This window comes from Talpa occidentalis, unplaced genomic scaffold (assembly GCF_014898055.3).
Source record: "Talpa occidentalis isolate TD23 unplaced genomic scaffold, MPIMG_talOcc4v2.1 talOcc4.2, whole genome shotgun sequence".
NCBI classification, from domain to species: domain Eukaryota; kingdom Metazoa; phylum Chordata; class Mammalia; order Eulipotyphla; family Talpidae; genus Talpa; species Talpa occidentalis.
In genome coordinates, this window is record NW_023602073.1 from 126805529 (window position 1) to 126814501 (window position 8973).

Sequence of the window (8973 nt, forward strand, 5' to 3'; positions counted from 1 at the left end):
AATATCCGTGTGCGCTTGAGAAAAGATGTGACTCGTTTTTTTTGGGTTTAGTATTCTATAATGTCTGAAGCCCAAATGCTCTAGGTCCTTATTTAGAGCTTTAGTTTCTTTACTTATTTTTGTCTTGTTGATCTATCCATTGTTGATAGTGGTGTTTTGAATCTCCCACGACATATGTGTTTTTCTCTGATGTCGTTTCAGAGAGGACAACAGTTGTCTGATAATTTTTTGGTGCTCTTTCGTTTGTGATATATGTTAATGAGTGTTATTTCTCTTGAAGTATTGTCCCCTTAATCAAATGTAGGACCATTGGGGTCTCTTTTTATTTTGAGTTTGAAGTCTGTTTTATCTGATATAAGTATAGCTGTTCCTGCTTTCTTTTTGGCCCATTTGCTTGTAGGATTGTTTTCCATCCTTGACTTGAGCCTATTTTTATCTTTTGTAGCTAAAGTGTTCCTGGAGACAGCAAAAGGTTGGGTTTTGTTTCTTAATCCAGGCTGCAACTCTGTGTCTTTTTATTGAAGAGTTTAGTCCATTTACATTTAGAGTTATATTGATATGTAAGCATCTGTATTTGCCATTGTGTTTGTCTTTCCTTTGATTATTTATTTATTCTTTTAATAACTTTTTTTTTTTTGGTCTTCTTTCGTTGTTATTCGTCCCTCTGAGGTTCTGGCTTTAGGATTCCTTGTAGTATTTTTGGAGTGGGGTTTAGTCGCAATGAAATTCCGGAGTTCTCTTTGTCTGGAAGGTCCATATCTTTCTTCATGGGGAAAGAGAGCTTTGCGGGATAGAGTATTCTTGGTTGGCATCTGTTTTCTTGGAGTCGTTGACTATGTCCCTCCACTCTCTCCTTGCCCGTAGTGTTTCTTCAGAGAAGTCTGATGTCAGCCTGATTGTTTTCCTTTGAATTTATCTGTTTCTTCCCTCTTGTCAGCTTCATTATTTTTTCCTTGTCCTGGATTCTTGGGAGCTTTACTATTATGTGTCTTGCTGTGTTTTTCCTTTCGTCGTGGAAGTTTGGTTTCTTCTTGCTTCTTGTATATCAATTTTCAGCTCCTTCTTCTCATTTGGGAAGTTCTCTTCATTATATCCATGAATATTTTCTCTGTTCCTACATCTCTCTCCTCTCCTTCTGGAATTCCTATAACTCTTATATTTCCTTTCCTCATGGAGTCAGATAGTCCCGAAGTCTTTTTTCATTCTTTTTCCTTCGTACTTCTCTCCTTTTCTGTTTTGGTTCTTTTTATTTCTGTGTCTTCAAGATTACTTATTCGTTCTTCCATTTCATCTATTCTGCTTTCATTGCTTTTCCCAGATTCTTTAGTTCCTCATTAATTCTTTGATCTCCTGCATTTCTCTTACTTCCCTCTTTAGGGACTCAATTTCCTTCTTCTGATCTATCACTTTTTAATCATGGCAATTTTAAATTCTCTTTCTGGAAGGCTCAGAAGTTCTTCCAAGTTGCTGTCGTTGCAATCTGGGGAGTGGTTTTCTTTTTGTGGTGTGCTTCTTTCCTGAGGAGTTTTTAGGTTGCGTGTGGTTCTTCTACTCCCTACTGTCTGTTTTCTAATTTGTCGTATGCGTTGGGACACTGTGTTGCTCGGACTGACTGACATCTGGGTGAACTTCTCCGCTCCCTCTGGCTCTTCCAGGAGCCATCTCTGTCTTCTGGGGGAGCTTTCTGCTGGTTTTAGGCAGTTTTTACTGAAGAAATGTCCCTGTTCTCAAATGGCGAAGAGGGATGCAGTCCCTGCGCCTCCGGTTTCAGGCACACTCTTCTGCGCACCCGGTCTGCCCCGGACGTGGGTGCCTGCTCCCTCTGTGGGCTCAGACTGCTGGTCGGAAGGGGCCTGGTGTGGAATAACTTCCCGGCTGGCCACTGGGTCCTCCAGAAACCTTCTGCCCTTTTCAAGCAGTCTTAAGAAATGTCCTGTTTTATAGGGTGTTAGTGACTTTTTTTTTCCTGGTCGCTAGGTGGCGCCAGAGATTCTCTCCTATTGTCCTTGGGGGGCTGTTTTCGCCTCCCCCACCCCGTGGGACAGAGAACAGAGCGGGAATGGTAGGGTACACCTCAACAGCTTGGGGTGCTGTGTCTGCCTTGTGCCCCACCGTCGTGGAGAAACCACGCCCCGAATTTTCGTGCCTCGGGTCTCAGTTCAAAGCCCTCAGTTCCAGGACGCGGGCTGTAGCCCAGTTCAGTGGCGCGGGAATGGCGCCTTTTGCACCGCTCCCGTGCCCGGGCGCCTGGATCCTGCTTACTCAGGGAGGGACCTTCACCTCATTGAGGACCTCCGCGCGTCTCCCCGCAAGCCTAGGTCGTCTCCCCGCAAGCCTAGGTCGCAGGCGCGGGGACCTGGGCAGCCGCGATCCCGGTCTGCACTTGCTTTTCAAGCGCGCCGAGAGCGCCGCTTTCCCGTGCCAGCTTACCCGCAGCCCGGGCTGTGTGCGCGTCTCCCGGGGTCTTTGTTCTTCTCTAACGGCGCCCGGAGCCGTTCGCTCACCGCCGCGGCGGATCCTGCAGGGTTCGCCTCAGCTCCCGTTCACGGGGTGTGGTGGCTGCAATAGTTCCTTTCCGCTCACAGTCCCGCTTGCTGCGTCGTTTGTTCTTGTGGGCCGTTTTGGTTTGTTGTTTCCTCTAGAAGAGGTATTTTACATTCTTACATAGGTAAGGCTATTTTTGCATTTTTGCTCAGTACGAAGTTTTAGATACCGAGGATGCATCTTATATATTTCCCTGCAACATAGTCACATTGCAAATGTTCAATAGTTCCATGTGGCTTGCAGCTATCCTATTGGACAGCATAGGCCCCAAGGCTCTTCCTGGTTTCTCCTGCCCCCTTATCTTTCATAGATGCTATGTGCCAAAAATTCTTTATGTGCCTAATTCTGTCTGAGCATCTACTGCTCATGGGACCTAAGCTGACACAGCTTCATTGTCCCTGGTACTGGTTTATTGTTTCATTTTTCTTTGATCCAAATCCTATGTCAGATTGATAATTGCCATTGTCACTGTGTCACTCCTGCTCAAAGCCCTTCAGTAGCCACCCTTCATGTAAGTGAAAATGCTCCACTTGAATTCTAGTGGCCTCCACAATATTATGATTCTTTGCTTAGTCATTTTACAAAGCGTGTTCCCACATCCATCTCCCTCTAACACACACAGTTTCCTGACCTTCAAACAGGCCAACCTCTTTCATACCTTCAATTGCTCATGTGGTTCCATCACCTAAAATACTTATTTCTTCCCATGGAGCTCATTTGAGGCTAATTTTTAAAGAATCAATATCTGTATTGTCTACATATTTATTATTTAATAATTATATCTCGGCAATGCTAGCATATTCATTTATGAAGTACTATATGTAATTTTCAGGAGACAATCTAAAATAATACTAGTCTCCAACCATCATTTAACCAGCAATGTATTTACTCAAAATGTATTAACTCAACAGACAATAAACACCAGAAAACACAAAGAAGTAGAATCAATATTTCCTGTTTCGAATGTGCGATGGTTAATTTTATGGGGCGATTGGCTAGGCTATGGTGTCCAGTCATTTGGTCAAACACTAGTCTAGGTATTGCTGTGAAGATATTTATTAGATGTGATAAATATTTATAATCAGTTTTACCTTGACATAAAGCAGATTACCCTTCAGTATGTGACTGGGCCTCCAGGAATCACTTGAAGACTTTAAAAACAAACAAGTCTGTAAAGAAGAAATTCTGATTCAGCACTGGAACAAATGTGTACCTGAAACTTATATAAAGCTATAAGTCAATGTTACTTCAATACAAATTTATTTTAAAAAGTAAAAAATGACTGAGGCATAGAAATTCTGCCTGCATTGCAAGCCTTCCCTCCAGGTTTCAGACTTGAGATTGTATCAGCTTTTACCTGAATGTCCAACCACCAGACTGCCCGACCAATTTCAGATTTGCCAACTCCCACAGTACCATGAGTCAGTTCCTTAAAATAAATCCCTATTTGTATGTATATAAATCCCATTATTTCTGTTTCTCTGGCAAACCCTGAATAACATACAAGGATTTTTCTTTCTGTTGTGGAAATGAAACAGAAAAACTTGGGGAGGTAAGCAATAGGAGAAGACAGCAATATGTTGCTAAAATAAATAATTGAAACTGTCAGATCTACACTACAGAGCCCACATTCTCAAGTGTTCGGAAGAAAGAAAATCACAATACACCAGTGACCTCAGTGAAAAGACCAGTCTCTCAACGGCTTTGCTGTTTAAGCCTGAAACTATTTAAAAATATAAAACTAATTTGTTAACACCCCAAACCCACTGCCTCTCAAAAAAAAGCACATCCTACATTTGGTGTGTTTGGATTTTGATAAGGCATGTTTCTGCTGAGATAGAAAAGAAGAGAAAACACGACCTAGTTAACTTCAGGCAAAACTAATCTTGCAAGTTGATCAAAAAACTTCCTAGCAAAAGTCCCTTGTTAAAGCAACTTGGGAAGACCTTAGTCAGAGTTTTAAAGATCCCAGTCTAAATCAGGACAGAAATCTGTGGTTTTCAAACCTTATACACACAAAAATAACTATCATTTGCTTCATTAGAGAAGCAATTTTATTTTAACATGACATTTCTTAAAAGGCTAAATTGTTTCATTTTCCCCACTTACCCTACTTTTTACCTTGTATTTTATGGTACAGCCACTCTGGAAGACATTTTGGTATTTCTAAATTTGGCAAATTCAGTTTTCCTTCCTTTGAGATCACAACTGACATCGTTGATGTTGTTGAGGTTGTAGTTGCTCAATCATAATCAATTGATGGGACACAACCCAGGAGATAGACTAATAATAAAGTACTTTGTATAAAGAGCCTTAATGTCTGATAAACAACTGTTATCAAAATATACAAAGAATTAAAACTTAACAGAAAGAAAACAATGCCATTTAAAAATGGGCAAAAAAAGTGGGACACCTCACCAAAGAAAATTTACTGATGGCAAATAAGCACATAAAACAATGCTCTACATCATATATTATTAGGAAAATGCAAATTGCTAAAAACAATGAGATATCAGTACACAATTATTAGAATGGTCAAAATCTAGACCACTTATAACACCAAGTGCTGGTGCTCACTCATTGCTAGGATTGCAAAATGGTACCACCACTGTGGAAGACATTTTGGTAGTTTCTTATGTACATACATAATCTTACTAACATACAATTTTACCATTCAATCCAGCAATCATGCTTCTTGGTATTTAACAAAATTAATTGAAAATCTATGTCCACATGAAAGCCTGAATATGGATGTCTGTAGAAGTTTTATTAACAATGCCAAAACTTGGAAGCAAACAAAATGTCTTTCAGTAGGAAAAGTAAACAATGGTGCATCCAGACAATGAAATGTTATTGAGCGCTACAAAGAAATGAGCTATCAAGTCATGAAAAGATAAGAAGGAGGGCCACCCTGGTGGCGCAAGGGGCTGAGTGTCAAAACTATGAAGCAATCCCTAGCTACTGCAGCACCAGTTCGATCCCTGGCCAGGGAGGTGACCCACATGACGCAGCAGACGTCTCCTGTGTTGCCTGCTGCTCCCCTCAGCATTGTATTTCCGTCAATCCACCTGTTCTGTTCCCCACTCTGGTGAATCCTCTCACCATCTGCACTGCTGGCCTATAGCCCAGGTCTTCTATGCATAAATAAATAAATTTTTTTTAAAAAAAAAAAGAAAAAAAGGAAACAAGTGCATATCACTAAGCAAAAGAAAGCAAGCTTAAAAGACTACTTATTGTATGATTCCAACTGTATAATTTCTGGGAAAGACAGTAAAAAGCACAAAACTATATGTGCAATGAAAAGATTAGTTGTTACGAAATCAAAGGAATTTTGGGGGAGTGAAATCTTTCTGGTGGCTCTAGTACTTTTTCTCTATGTAGAAGCTTTTTGGTTTGACATAAGTCCATTTGTTTACATTTTTGCTTCTGTTTCTCTTGCTTTTAGAGCCAAGATTGCAAAGACATCACAGCAGCCAATGTAATGTAGTGTTTTTCTTATGTTTTCTCCTATGTATTTTATGATTTCAGTTCTTATATTCAGGTGGATTAATCCATTTTGAGATTTTTTTTCTCTATATAGTGAGAGATCATGATCTAGTTTCATTCTTTTGCATGTAGCTGTCCAGTTTTCCTAACACCATTTGTTAAAGACTTTCCTTCCTCAATTTTATACTTTTGGCTCCTTTTTCTTAAATTAACTGCCCATACAAGTATTAATTTATTTATTTTTTGAGTTGTGTTATAGTATATGATTATTAAGTTTCTTTTCAATTCTTAATATTTATGGCTTAAAAAGTTTAGAATGAAGGCCTCCCCTGGTGGCACAGCGGTTGAGCGCTGGGCTACGAGGCTTCCCGCAGCCTCTGCAGTACTGGTTCGTTCCCAGGCCGCCGGCAAGGGTCCCACAAAAAAAAAAGTTTAGAATGAGAAATTATTATCATTTTCACAAGAATGGTAGTAGAATTAGTAACACAATACAATGTAAACTTAGAATTGATTCAATTCTACAAATACATGTTGGCAGATGCCAAAAAAAAAAAATCAAAGAATTGAAGTTACCTCTTCATTAGGCAAAATAATTTGGTAAATTTTACACTTGCAATGTACCTTTGATAGTATAGTACTTTGATTCCAGTACCATATCCCAAATACTGAAAGAAGTAAATATGTTTTTTTCTATATCTTAGTGAATCTATAAAAGTGGGCATGACAAAGGTATATGCTGACAGCATTGGAGAAAATGCCATGGTCTGAATATAGATTATTCAGGAATTCAATTTTTGAAACACTGCTAAAGAAACATTTTCTCACTATGAATTTGAGTATAGAATATACCATTTAGAATTACAAGGATCCAAATATGCAGATATCTTTCTCCTTGGTGTCAATTTCTTTTAAAAAATGTGTCAGCCTTTACCGCTACTTATCCAACCATTTCATCCCTTCTTTGCCCTGTGTGTCTATCAAAATTCATCTCTCTTCACACCTCAAGTGATACATGTTGGAAGAAGCAATTCACTTTTGTGCTTGAGCTTTTCTGCATTTTCTTGTTGGGTGCATCAACTATGAACTATGAACACATAGTTCAAGAACTTTTCACCAAAACCATTTCTCAGGGCTTGGTTTGCAACCCCACCAGGGGTGATGACATTTCCCCTGTGACAGAGAGCAGCTAGGCCTCTGCTTACTGTGAAAGTGGTAGAGTCCTTGCTGTTATGTAACCCACTGCATATGCTTTCATCTAGGTCTGCCTTCTACAACTCTGGGACACAGCACTCTGGCTCTAGCTTTTGCTGTGAATAATAAAATTTTGCTAATTTTTTTAAACCTCTGACCCAGGAATCTCACATCTTCTGCCCCGGCAGAAATTAGTCACAAAACAGAAAAAGAATGACTCATTGCTTGAAAGTGAGGTAAAATATAGGCCTCCTTAGTGGCTCAGGGGGTTAAACAGAGCATTGTGAAGCAATCTGCAGCCTCTGCAGCACGAGTTCGATCCCTAGCCAGGGAGCAACCCACATGGCAAGCAGACCTCTACTGTCTTGCCGCTGCTCCCCTCAGCAGTGTATTTTAGACAGTCTGCCTCTTCTGTTTCCCACTCTGTCTCTGGTGAATCCTCTCAGCCTCCCCGCACCTCTGGCCTATACAGACTCCATAATGTTGGTTGACATCAGGTTTGCCTCTTTCAGGAAGAGTGCCAAGATTTATATTTTCCACCCTTGCATTTCTTTTATTTATTAACTAAGTAAATATTCATTGAAGAGCCTGGGCAAGATTAGAGAGAGAACATTCTCAAAAGTCATGTATAGGGCTTGGCTGATTGTTGATTTCATACATTCTAAATAAAATTCTCTTACTCTAAATAAAATTCTGTTGGATCTATTCAAGTTATTTCACATTCTAAATAAAACTCTTCTCTTGTACATCTTACATGTGCCCACTAAGTACCTCTCCAGGATCCCCTGCACTTCACTGCAGGAATGTTTTTTGTGTTTATCCTTGTCTACAATTCTAGCTCTATAATACTTGTGAACTTTCTACAATGAGAAGAAAACGCTCTCTTCAATGTCTTCTCAATTCAAGACTTCCCTTCTCTGAGAGTTACACCCACATAACTGAGCCACCCACATTTATTGAGCTTTGTAGATATTGTGCTTTTTATAAATTGAAAGTCTGGCCAACCCTGCATCCTGCAAGTCTATCATCACCATTTTTCTAAAAAATATAAAGTATTTTTCAATTAAGGTGTATACATTGTTTTTTAGACATAATGCTACTGTATATTTAATTGACTACAATATAGCATAAACATAGCATTTATGTGCACTGGAAATAAAAAAAAATGAGTGACTTGTTTTATTGTAATATTCACTTTCATGCAGTAGTCTGGAACTGAAGCTGCAATATCGCTGAGGTGTGCCAGTGTTCCTGCAGTCACTCAGTCATTCAACAAATGTTTACCAAGCACCTTCCATCTGCCAGGCTGCAAATCAACAGTAAACAAGAACAAAAATAGACCATTCAGTTAGGAATTGGAGTTAGGCATGAAGCAAACAACAAATGCATATTCTTAGATGTGGCGGAAATAAATAGGGGAACTAGATAGGAAACACAAGCATAAAGTGTAGGTGACTATAGAAAGGGTCTCTGAGGTAATGTTATAACTGACATTTAGATGAAAGAAACCAGTCCGTGGATACCCAGGGGTAGAATATTCCAGGCAGAAGAAACTATAAAGACAAGAGAGTGACTGGGCTCTTTAACAAATGTCAGAGTGACCAGAAGGGGAGAGAACTGTGAAATCCATAAAATCCTCTCGCAATAATCTGGAATTTAGTAAGAAGCAAATTTAAACTAAGACTAGGACTAATGGCTATGCAATAATTGGCAATCTTCTATTTGCTCTTAGATCTTAAAATTATTAGAGTA